Raw genomic sequence first — 13,248 nt, forward strand, 5'->3', positions numbered from 1 at the left:
CATCTTTAAAGAAATGGAGCACAACACTCTGTCTCTTTTGAAAGAAGCCACCACGAAGGACCCTGCGATCACTTTTAAGCAGTTGATCTGCAATCTTTTTTCCCGGTCGGACCACAGGCTGCCAGTAAAATGGGCCCACAACGAGACACCCAACTGGAAAGGGATTGGATTTGATAATCATGGCCCGTGCCAAACTGAAAATGACCTGCTGTTCCAGGCCAGGATGTGGTCCATCCACCACTTCATCTCTGTCCTGACCTCCTATAACTGCTGGATCTGGTCTGAGTAAGAAAGACCACTTCTTAAGTGGGCCACCTTCAACCTTTGAAGGGCTCAATAGCGTAAAGGGCCCAGAAATATGTCCTGAATGGATGAAGCTAGCAGACCGACAATCTTGGCAAGATATCGAAGAGATTCAAACTCCTTCTCCAAGGTGCACTTCAGCTTCTTCCTTATCAGGGGCCGTTTTTTGTGACAAAGACCAGAACCTGTTGTATGAGTTGATGGTAAATCCCAGGAAGCACATCATTTGAGAGGGCATGAACTTGCTGCTCTTGATTACAAAACCTAGTCTTTCAAGAGAGATTTTGTCAAAGCAAAGGGCTGGAGAAGTACAGGCTGCTCCTGGTGCAACAGCAGAACATTGTCCAAAAAGAAGACAATCCAAATACCCCCAGAAGGTTACCACTGCATCATGGTCGCATGACCAAGAAAGGAGCGAAGGAAAGTCCAAAGGGGAGCACTACAAACTTATGCACCTGACCTCCCCACCTGAACTGCAGGAACCTGTGGTGAGAATCGAAGTAGGAGTCCTTTAGGTCTAACCTCATCATCAAATCATCTGGTCAAAGGTTGTCCCATAAGAGACTGAGACCCTTTATCTTGAAGTGCTAGTAACTGAAACACAGATTGAATTCTCTGAGGTTTATCAACGGGAGCATACCTTTCTCATTTTCCTCTACCAGCATAAAATTGCTCAAATAATCCCATGGATGTGCATGAGAAGGTACAATGGCCACTTTGTTAAAAAGGGAAATTACCTTTTGTGAAATAAAGAGGCTGTCCACCTCTGAAAAACAAATTGGGGTTGGGTGCCTGCACTGAGTCAAATTGCCAAAGAACTCTATTTGAAAACCAACAACTGCTTGTAGGACCCATGTGACTGGTGTAATTTCCATTAATTTGTGCTGAAATAACCCTAGGTAATCTTCCACCTTTGGTTGGAAAGAAGGGATACTACTTACCTGATGCCCCACCTGGTGCATTAATAGCTCCACTGCATTTGCCTCTGCCACTGCGACCTTTGGTTGAGAAGAAGCCCTCAAAACCATTTGTAGTCTTTTTATTGAAACTGGTGGGATCCTTGATTTTCTTGGAAGCTGCGATATATGGTCAGACAAAAGAACACCCTCAGGCTCTGTCATCCTGCCAAAAACACGTTCGCCAAGCACTATTTTCGGCTGGGCTTTATACAGCGAGGAGAAGGTTAAAACAAATTTTCCCAACTCCTTTATACATGGTTCCCCAAAACTGGGCCCTTCAGATGTGGCAACTTCTCATAGTTTGGGGTCCACCTTTATTAAAAGTGAATGCCTTCTCTCTGTGAAAAGCGCACAATCGGTGTTACCAAGGAAAAATATTGCTTGTTGCGCCCAACATGACAAAACCTCGGTTGATATTATACTGCCTGAGTCCTTTGCTTCATCAGCCATGCCCAAAATTTTGGTGAGTGGCAGTAGGACATCTAAGAACGTATGCTGGCACGCTTTCCAGGAACGGTCAATTCCCATCATGGGGTCTTTGATGAATTTAGTGAAAATAGTGGCCATCTTGCCATCAATTTCAGGTATCAACGCAACCATTCCATCAAGGGATGGGTGTGGGAATTCCTTCCTAAGGCGGCCCCTGACTTCCTTGTCCATTGGTTCGAGGATTCTAAGTCTCAGATATTGGCCAATTTTTTCTGCCTAAACTCATTTCACTGAGCTCAGGTGATAGATATCAGCCGGGTTCAACATACCTGCCAAATCAGCCAAGCTGCCCTTCACCCCTCCTGAAGCATTATCTAGTCTGAGTTGCTTGGTGTTGCATTCTGGACGCTATGGTCTGCTACGTCCCAGTTCATAGCCATCTGGATCAGGATCCCCAAGTTTTTTCCCCATTATTTGCATCATTGTGACATGGAATCAGATCCGCTTTGATGGGAATATTGGGATAGACTGTGGCTGAGCAGGGGCATAGGCCACTGTCATGGCCATGGCTTGGCCTTTAAGGAATGCCAATCTGAGCCTCTCATAGGCATCTAACGGAGAAGGGAATCTTGATATGGGGTTGGAAGTAGGTTTAACCTTCCCAGTGGTCCTTGGGACCTTGAGGGGTTTGTAGGGCTGAGAGGGACCTGATCTTCCCCTGTTGGGGTGTTCACGCTACCAGAATGCCACTACCATCAAAATCTACCTGATCAAGGGCACAAAGGCATGGGCAACCACTCTCTGGGTGGTAGCATCCCCAGCATCTACAAACTCATCGAGGGGCATGGTTTTAGTTCCCTCTGCCATTTCAGTAAATGCATATTCCTCTCAAACACCTGCCATTTTCAGATCGGAGGCCACCAGAAATGCTGCAATTAGAATAGAGGACCCGAATCTGCAATAATAGTAATGCAGGGACGAATGCTGCTAGGCGCCACCCTCTTATGGCACACCTTACTCAGTGGCATAACGAAACTTGAGGAGGCCTGCCTGAACTGTACATGAAGGGGCCCCCCTCCAGGTTCACTCAGGAGCTCTTAGGCCAGGCTTGTGCTGAGGGGGCCACTGCAGCTCGAACTCCCCCCGCCCTCACCTCTGCAGGGGCCTTTGTTATGCCACTGCCCTTACTGCTCAATGGTAACAGAGCTAGTAGTGACCAGATTTGGTAAAGGGAGAAACTTGTCTTTCCTAGGAAATCGCTGATGACCCAGCACATTAGTGCGTAGTCCCAGCCAATCCAAAAAGAAAAATGTGCCTAAAGAATTGTTCTTGTAACTCCTAGACAGTGGAGGAGACCGGGGGCGGAAGCATGCATCGCTGGCCTCTGAAAAACTCGTCCTAGGGGTGAGCAAGATGCAGTGTACATGCCCCCTTTGCCTGCAGCGCTCCTATTTGCTAAAACGGGCCATCGCACCTTGCGGGAACCAATAGTGTTATGAAATCACCGCAGCAGACTGCAGCAGGGTGCGGGGAATGGCCTGACACGCCCTCGCACTTCCACTGTGCAGAGCCAAAGACAGCTGAACTCCGAATCTGGAGCTCAAAAGCGGCAGAACAGCTCATCGGGATAGCTGAGGGCGCAAAAGTTGCTTTAGTAAGGCAAAGCACAGGCAAATGTACACAGATGCAGAGAAATATGTTTTTGATGGTTGAGCATGAGGAAATGATTAGACTTCTATGGAAGGTGTTTATTTAGACATGATCGTAGATTGCGATGTTTCCTAGAGCATAAAGAGTGGAAACAATTGTATTTTGAATTAATAGTCACAGGTTTCAAATAAAGGTTGAAACATAGCAGGGACTAGGTACAAACCCTGAGAGATATTCCACAACATTACAGTCATTCTTAAGATCAAGTTCTTGGTCTGAAACACTTTAAAACGGTTGAGTCATTTTAGTGTTATGATCGTAGGACCAGGATCAATGGGCAGATTATGAGCGGACCTAGCTAAATCCGCAAGTGATGCTCTGCCATCCTGAAAATGCTACCTTCTGACCTAAAGGAGCTGGTCCCAGGTAATGTCCAAAATGGGTTCCATAGCTTCAGAGTGACTCAGTGAAATATTTCTATGACACTGGCACAAAACAAGAAAAGCTCTATGCGGAGGGAAGTGCCTTGAAAGACTACTTTTATTTTATTTACGTTGCTGATCCCAATTTGTTCTCATTTATTGATTTTCTCAGACCAAAGTGTATTCCAATAGCAAAATGTCAAAGTCCAAACATGATTCTACATCCTTTGATCAATTTGGTAGGAACATGCAGTGAAAAGTCTGTATGGTGTTGAACGCTAGAGTCCAAAGAAGGTGTGAATTACTCTGATAAAATCAGAAGTTTGTCCAATCATTCCTTGCGAAAACTTATGCAATTCAGGATTTGCAATTCAGCCTTAGGGAATTTTGTTACTAATACTAAGAACCATTTACTTTTAATAGTGTTATTTCCGCCAAATGCGAGTTTGCAACACATCACCTTGAATAAACATCAGTGAATTAGAGATCATTCTGGATTCTTGACAGACTGCTTGGTGGCAACATCTTAAGGATTTAGATTAGTGCTTCTGCTGGCCAAAACAAAAGTCTCTATGAGCTGATCTGGACTCCTTGCTTCGCTTACAGCTTGAAGTATGGGTACCACAGCCCAAACAGGCGCTTCTTCTTAATGACTCTTAGGAACTTGGTCTCAAAGCAAGAAAGCCACAGCACTCCTTCGACAGACAGACAATGCCATGGTTACAGTGGTCAGCGTCAGAGTCTAACATGGTGGAGATTACAAACCCACAAACTGTTCAGTCAATTATTTTCCACCTGCTTTCACAGCAGTGTAACGTAAGGGAAACTCCACGGAATGTTTATGGTCTTCTTTAAGTTCATTTATTATTTACCCTGAGTCCAAAATGACCACCATCTGAATTCATGGGTTAATGCTGTCTGAGTCATTGCAAACATTCCAAACATCCCCTAGCCAACCAATGAAATGCTTTCAGATCCAGAAGATATTTAAGGAGTTTACCCATATTATACTTGTTATCCCTTTGTATATAAATACTACAGTATATTTTCATGTGATGTGTCTGGTTGTAAAGAAAGATCCAAAATGTACTCAGTTTGACTGATTTTGCACAAGCAGATCTAAATCATGTTTCCAATGTGTTGTGCACTAGCTAGGAGAACCAGGGATTCCATATCACTTCCACAGTAAACAAACCAGTGCAGTCTGAAGGATGTACTCTTAGTTCAGTAAGCCAACAGAGGTAACAAACATATATGAAAATGATGAGCAATAATAGGAAAGCCCACGACTTTAAAGTGGTGAACCATTGGGGGCGTGGCTTGGACAGCTTGACTCCATCTCTCCTGGCGACGCGGAGCAATTTTCGATTATTTCTGCCGCTCCGAGATCGTCAGACACTCAACAAATATAAATTTCCAATTTCGGAAAGACTCCTGCCACACATGTGAGGACCTAAGTTAAGGTCAGAGCTAATCTATATGTTTTAATCAAACTGGTCTCCTTTTGCTGTACCCAACGTGCGCATCCTAATATGGTGGTGTCCCGCTCCCGAACCTGGCGCATTGTTGGACTAAATTGAATTGATTGAAATCTTTTGAACAATGCTTGTACAGCTTGCGCTGATTCTGGCAAGTAATGGAAGTGTTTACTCTCGGGTTTTGCAAGTTTCACCGAATGTGTGAAGAAAACAAATTGCTCATTCACGGGTATCAGGATACAAACTAAATAGAGACAAATCTGAGGTGAAATCACTGAACCCGTTAGGTTCTAAAACCTTAATAGGAGATTCAGGACTAATCTGGCAATCAAATTACATACAGTACTTAGGAATCGAGTTTGGGTCGGATTTAATTGACACTCTGTAGCATAACGAGCACCTAACCCTTCAAAAAATCAAACATTTTTTAGAAGGCAGGACACCAAAATGTATTACCAGGTGGGGCCACATCGAAACGATAAAAATGATGATATCCCCTGTGGTCAACCACCTAATAGGTATGTTCCCATTATCACTCACCAACAACTTCCACCATAAACTGGATAAAATGATTAATAACTTTAAAAGGCAAGGAAAAAAGCCTAGAATAGCCTTACACAAATTAAGACTCCCCAAAAACATGGGTGGCCTCAACCTACCTAATTAAAAAAATTACAAATCAGCTTTTCTTGCCAAACAAGGTACCTATTGGCTCTCACCCCGGTAAACTACACCCCATTATAGCTTGTGGAAAAGGCAATTTTAGGAAACTTAGACCTGGCACCTCTACTCACATCTACTGACAAGCATATACCATACTCTAAATATATCTTTAAAAATACCAAAAACACATTACTTTTAATTGATAACAAATTGCAATCTGAACTGGAATTCTCCAATCTTGGTTCTCTTTGGTACAACCCAAATATCAAATATAAAGGTCAGACCCTTCACAGGCAATCATGGATAAACAAAGGTATTTACTACCCCAAACAATTAGGCACACTCTCCAATTTTGTTACCTTTGCCAACCTACAAGAAACATATCATATTGAGGACCAGGAATTCAATAACTTTCTTCAAATTAAAGTAGCACTGTCTAAGTCTCATTCTCTCCATGATGACCCTTCAGTCCTTCCTTTACTTTTAAAAATCTCCAGGCTTGGACACCAGGTATCTAGAATTTACCACTGTTTTCAACCACAAGCTATAAATCATTTTAGAAAGACTCTAGAATTCTGGAATGGCCAATCCAAATCTGTAATTACGGATCCAGAGTGGACAAAAATTTGGAGATCAATGACTTTACATAAAATTACTCCTATACTCTTCCAAACCAATTTGGAGTATTACATTAAAAAAAAAATGGACACCTTCACACCTATACGTAATGCACATAGCAGACACCTACTTGTTGGAACTGCCAGAAGGAGACAGGAGATCTACCTCATCTGATTTTTTTTATTACAGACAGGTCCAAAAATTCTGGACTGAAGTCTTTTTTTTTATCTCCAAACTATTCCATATTAAACCAGAAAACGGTTTCTCAAGCTTAATCACAGGATTTCTAGATCCTAATATCAAAACTGAATCGGACCACATACTCTTGACCTTCTGCTCACAGCAGCAATCAAATCTGTTACAGCTAATTGGAAATCTACACATAAAACTGTTTTTAACTCATGGTTAAATTGGATAATTAAAATACGCGGAGAAGATAACACTGCTCTCCAATATTCTCCATGGAAAACACACTCATAATATATGGGTCTCCTTGGATAAATTCTTTGCTTCCAACAAACCACCATGAACAAACTTCTAGATCTCATTCCAAATGACACCCAAGTACATTTAATCCTCAACACTTATATCACATTCAGTAATCTGTATCTCACAGCAATATCATGCCGAATCTTATTCTATTTCTTTATCTTCTCTCTTCAAGTTTCTAGCTCTCTTTTTTGTTACCTTCTCTCTGTATTTCTCTATCCAATATAATATAGACTTACACATGTATGTATATGGAGCTTTGATTTCTTTTATTTACTGTTTACATCGCCTTAGGCAAGCAATAAATGTACAGAATGCTGTATTTATTTATTTCTATTTTTTTGTTAAATATAAATTATATAAGAATAAAAAATCTTTTCGAACTAAAAAAAAAGAGTGGTGAACCGGTTAAAGTAATCCATCTGTTACTTAAAGTAAACCATCTGTTAATTATAGCACTAGCCGATTACAAGTTTGTATGTATGTTGGGTTCTTGTATTTTTCAAATAATACCCAAATTTCTTTCCTGTTTGTTCTTTCCAGAGGTCATTCAGGAATGACTTAATGGAGATAAATAATTACACCGATACCAGTGAGTTCATTGTTCTAGGACTTTCTGATCTTCCACGTTTACAGATACCTTTGTTTATTGTGTTTTTTTTAATTTACATTGGGGTCATTCTGGGAAACTCTCTCATTATATGTGTGGTGTGCACGGAACCACGCCTGCAGAGGCCCATGTACTTCTTTCTTGTCAATTTATCTTTCTTGGAAATTTGTTGCATATCAGTAACAGTCCCCAAAATGCTACAGATGCTTTTGACTCAAATTAAAATGATTTCCTTCTGTGCTTGCATCAGTCAAATGTACTTTTTCTTGCTCTTCACTGTTGTGGAGTTATATCTTCTCTCTGCCATGGCTTATGACAGGTATGTGGCGATATGTAACCCACTGCATTACACAGTCATCATGAACAAGACTGTCTGCCTGGTGCTGGCAGCTGGCTGCTGGCTTATAGGTGGCGTATTACCTTTAGCCCACACCATCCTTTTATCACAATCAACCTTCTGTGGGAAAAGAGAAATTAATCATTTTTTCTGTGATACGTCAGCATTAATGATGAAATCTTGTTCTGGAATTGCCCGTATGGAAATATTTTCTTATACCGAAGGTACAATATTTGGATTCAGTCCCTTCGTGTTGACGCTCACATCCTATGTGTTCATCATCCACACCATACTTAGGATACGTTCCACAGATGGAAAACGGAAGGCCTTCGCCACCTGTTCCTCCCATCTCATGGTTGTAGTTTTGTTCTACTCATCCATTCTGGGCATCTACATGCGGCCAACTTCGAACTTCTCCATGGATGAAAACAAGCTTGCGAGCATTGTGTATGTTAATGCTATTCCACTATTAAATCCCCTCATCTATGGTTTACGAAACAAAGATGTGAAGAAAGCCTTGTGTAACACCTTCAGAAAAAGGAATAGTTGCATTTATTTTAAGACAGATAAAGCCCATCACTTAGTTTCATTACAAATTCAGCAAAGACGTAATGAGAAAAAGCAAAGGGCTGTGAAATAAACTGACAACATTCTTCCGGATTGATTTCCATAAAATGTATAGAATTTGTATCTTCGAATCTTACTAAACTTCACAGTTCGTATGAGTTTCCAGCCAGGCACCACAAGACAAGTCAGAACAGCAGCACATGGTGTAAATATAAAAATGTGGTAATCGCTCACTTCACACATGTACCTCAATCCGACAACTATTTACTGTCTCTATCTTTGTACTCACACTACTACACATGGGTTTCCATGTCTGCTCCAGAATGATTTTAACACTTCTTCTGATGTTCTGTAGCTCAATGCAAGTCTCACCTTCATGCAAAAGAGTACCTCCCTGAGTTACTATCGTGTCTCCCATGATAACTCTTGCCTCTTGATTTCCAGATTACATCCCATCTCCAATGGCATATGCTCAAGTTGTTTTGTGTATTTACATGCTTAAGTAGTGAAATGTCTCTTTCCTGATTTAGAGCCTGATTTAGATATTGGGGAGCGAATTACTCCGTTAAAACGGTGACAGATTTCCCATCCGCCGAAATCTGAATCCCAATTGTATCCTAAGGGATTTCGATTTTGGTGGATGGGATATCAGTCATCATTGTGACGGAGTATGTCGTCTGTCAATACCTAAATTAGACTCTTACTCTTTTTCCAAACTATACAGAAATACGTGATTTCATCTCAGTTCATAATATAATAGGACACAATGCAAAACCTTGACATCTATTTATTGGAATGTCTCCTACTTTTGTTTCTGAAGACATAAACATTTGCGATAGAGCCAATACTCACAATAAAGCCAATTATGTATACACTGGTAAAACAACTTGCTTTTTCTGCTAGTTCCCCTTATCCTTGTACCAGACTTTTTGTACTAACTTGTCAATCTGTTCAGAAAAAAGAATGTTCATAAAATTGTTCAATTCAACTGCCGATAAAGCAGTACTGCATGAAAAATATGTCACAAGTGAAATACAAAAATATTGCACTAATGGAGCACATTTAGGACCATATATTCCTTGCTGTAAGTAAACTCATCTTTTTTGTTCTGCAGTGACTGTAGGAAGATTTACAATCTCAACCATACTCAAAGACACACAGCCATGTATTTTCAAGTTGTTCTCTTATACATTATCATTGTATCAGGCCTGCTACCCAGGACCCTGGAAATGAAGGGTAACTAAGAAATCTTTGTGGCAAGAATTGCTGTTGCCCGTGGAATCATTGAAGTCAGATAGAGCTCATGTTTGGGACCATGGCGTTCAGGAGGCAGTGACCTAGAACAGTCAGAGAGTGCTTGATGGTGGTGTGAAGAACATGTAAAATATGTAACAGGTTGTCTTCCACTGCTATCTCTATGAATCAAACATGTAAGTGTTGTTTACTCTGAGGAACATTTATGCTCAGTGAGGTCTGGTAATAAGGTTCACAATGCCCAGTTTCCTTGACTGTAGGGCTCTGTGCCATCACATGTGCTTCAGTACCCAGGAATTTCTAAGTGGAGCTTAGGGAACAGAAAAAGGCCAATTGCAGCATCTGATTTCTGACAAGGATTACAAGCATTCACAATGTTCAGTTTTAGTATGTTTGTTGTCTGAGAGTCATAAACCTAGGTGATGGAAGCAGAGTGACTTCTTGGTCATTTTCATCCTTGGGAGCCTGTCCTTGCCACTCAGAAGTTCTAAAGCCAGCTGATCTCTCCAAAAAGTCTGGGTCTCCAAAGGATCCTTCAAGCCGTGCACCAATACACATGTTACCACCCTTGAATCTAGATGCAGGTCAGGGATGGTAAAGGCTAGTGCAGGGGGTAGAGAAGTCATAAAATTTAGTAGCCCACTGTGGCTCGGACAGGGCTGCATGATAAGTCCAAGGACCAGTCATGCATTAGCTGGTTGGGCACACACAGGTCGGTATTCATTCTGCTTAGTGTGAATGGGAAGGCCACTCATGGTAATGGATCTCGGATGACAATGGGCTGTGTCAAACCTCAAGAGGATGCAGAACACCAGACTGCAGAACAAAGATGGTAAGGGAGTATGAAAGGGAGTGCCAGCTTGATGGTCTTTGGACTATCTCTGCTTATCTTCTGCTTGGTTCACTTTGAGCTTGGTAAGTCAGAGTGAGGTTCCATTCTCCGCAATTTATGTTTCTTGTTCGGGCTGGGCAGACAATACATAGCTCTGTTTGGAGTAGACTCCACAAGTAGGTCAACAGGGTACCAAAGTGGTCACCTGGACCTAATACTCTGGTTCTGATTCAAGCAGACTCTCTACACAACAGTGAGGCTGTCTCCTTCATTCTTTAGAATACAATAGCAGTGGTTTGCTCGGGCCTAAAGATACCTTTCCCATGCTATCAGATGAGACCTCCAAGGACTCCTGCCTGTATCAGCCTGTCTCTGCTCAGGTGCACAGGGCTCTTTCAAGTCAAAAGACAAAGCCTAAAAAACACAAAGATTTTAACTTACAATCAGAAATATTGACAGCTATAGTCCAGTCAACTGATCACTCAGATTTAATGTTGTCTCCAAATGTCTGAAAGGAACAAATTATTCATAAATGAATTTCCTGCAGGTCTCATGCGGCTCATTGGCATTCTGCTACTTAGGTGAATTGTTCCTCTGTTTTTATAATCTGAAACCAGACACACTCTGTCCAGTCAGGAGATGTTGCTGAGTTCAGGCTTCCTGGCCAGAGCAGGGCTTAAGACGCTACAGATGGGCAGGCAGCCCATATGTTTTTATAGGAATACAGTTTTTGTCATGCCCTTGCTCGGAGCTCTCAAATGTTGAACCTTTCAGTCCACAGGCTGACCTGTTGATACTGACTTGGTCAATGGCGGGGGAACAAAAAGGGTCCTTCCGCCATCATTCAAGTTTATGTGATTTTAAACCAGACATATATACTTAGCTTTACAATGGGGTTGACCGAGATGGGAAAGAGGGACAGCAGAGCAGTTGGGCATACAGAGAATCAGTGATAGCAACTCTCTGGCCACCCCTATCCTTATGAATCACCCTAAGGCATAGAAGTAAACACATGGGGGGCACAGTTATGGGATCCACACCCATTGTGTAGCAAAGCCCTTCTGTCACACACTTTTAACACCAAAGGAGAAATAAGAGTCCCACTCATGACAGACTACATGGATATATATTCAGGGCAAGCCAGTAGGCAGTCTCTGCACTGGTGTAAAAATAAAAAGCTGTACCCCTGACTAAAGATCATCCACCACCAACCACTAGTCAAGTCATGGCTTAATCAACTTGAAGGGTTTTGAAGCTGTGATTTGTAGGCATCTCCACTTTGAGGAAACTAATGGAGGAATCCATATGGTTACCTTCGAACAACTGCAGACCTTCATCAATTTACACATGGAGCATTTTGTCCATTATCTCCAGCTTTTCCATCTTTTCCCACACTTCAGGAGCATAAATGAGCTTCCTGAGTTCAACTCCTTGACTACTGAAGGGGCAAGATTACTAACGGGCTAGACAGGATGTAAATATGTCCTTGATTTACAGTTATGGCTCCCGGTTTTATATTATTTCTTTATTTCACATTTCCGCCTGTATTTATCCATTTTCACTTTTTTGCTCATCAAATTCGTACTTATCCATACTTATTCTGTGTGTTGACAATGAATGAATTTGTAAAATGGTATGTTTCCACACATACTTACCTTATAAACATGCACTCATATTTTGATGCATATGGTAATGTCAACGCCTTCCGACATTCAATTACGGTGGTTGAATAAAACACATGACACCAACGTACTTTAACTACGTGGCAGAGGGTGGCTGGCAGCAGCTACTGTATCTGCACCGATCTCGTGCACTGCCTCATCGCCCGCCTGGGTCTATCTTTGACCACGTCCTTTATTTTTATACCTCCTCACCTACGACCTCAGGGCAAACCAACAATAATGAAAACCACGGGGTATAAGCATTCTCATACGGGTGGATGAGGACACTCCCTTTCACCACACCCTTCCACCAGTGGTAGTGTCCCGTGACCAGTTACGTCACTGGCACACTGTAGGAGGCTGGCCTGGCTTATAGTGGGTACCTTGTGGTACTTACACCTTGTGCCAGGTCCAGTTATCCCTTATTAGTAGATTAGAGGTGTTCTAGCAGCTTAGGCTGATAGAGGTAGCTATAGCAGAGCAGCTTAGGCTGAACTAGGAGACATGCAAAGCTCCTACTATACCACTTATATCACTTAGCACTATATCACAAGAAAACACAATACTCAGAGTTACTAAAAATAAAGGTACTTTATTTTAGTGACAATATGCCAAAAGTATCTCAGAGGATATACTCCCTTAGGAGGTAAGTAATATACACAAAATATACACACACAACCAAAATCAGCTAAGTAAACACTAAGAAAAGTAGTGCAAACACTGTAGAACACAATAGAATGCAATAGGAGAAAATAGGCCTAGGGAAAACACAAACCATATACTCCAAAAGTGGAATGCGAACCACGAATGGACACCAGGCCTAGTGAAGTGTGTAGAGGGTCTCTGGGAGAGTAAGAAAACACCAAGGGTGTCCAAGATACCTCACCCCAAGACCCTGAAAAGTAGGAGTAAAGTTACCCTACTACCCCAGAAAGACAGTAAAGTCGAGATAGGGGATTCTGCAAGGACAACAACT

The sequence above is a fragment of the Pleurodeles waltl genome, chromosome 2_1, assembly GCF_031143425.1.
Source record: "Pleurodeles waltl isolate 20211129_DDA chromosome 2_1, aPleWal1.hap1.20221129, whole genome shotgun sequence".
NCBI classification, from domain to species: Eukaryota; Metazoa; Chordata; class Amphibia; order Caudata; family Salamandridae; genus Pleurodeles; species Pleurodeles waltl.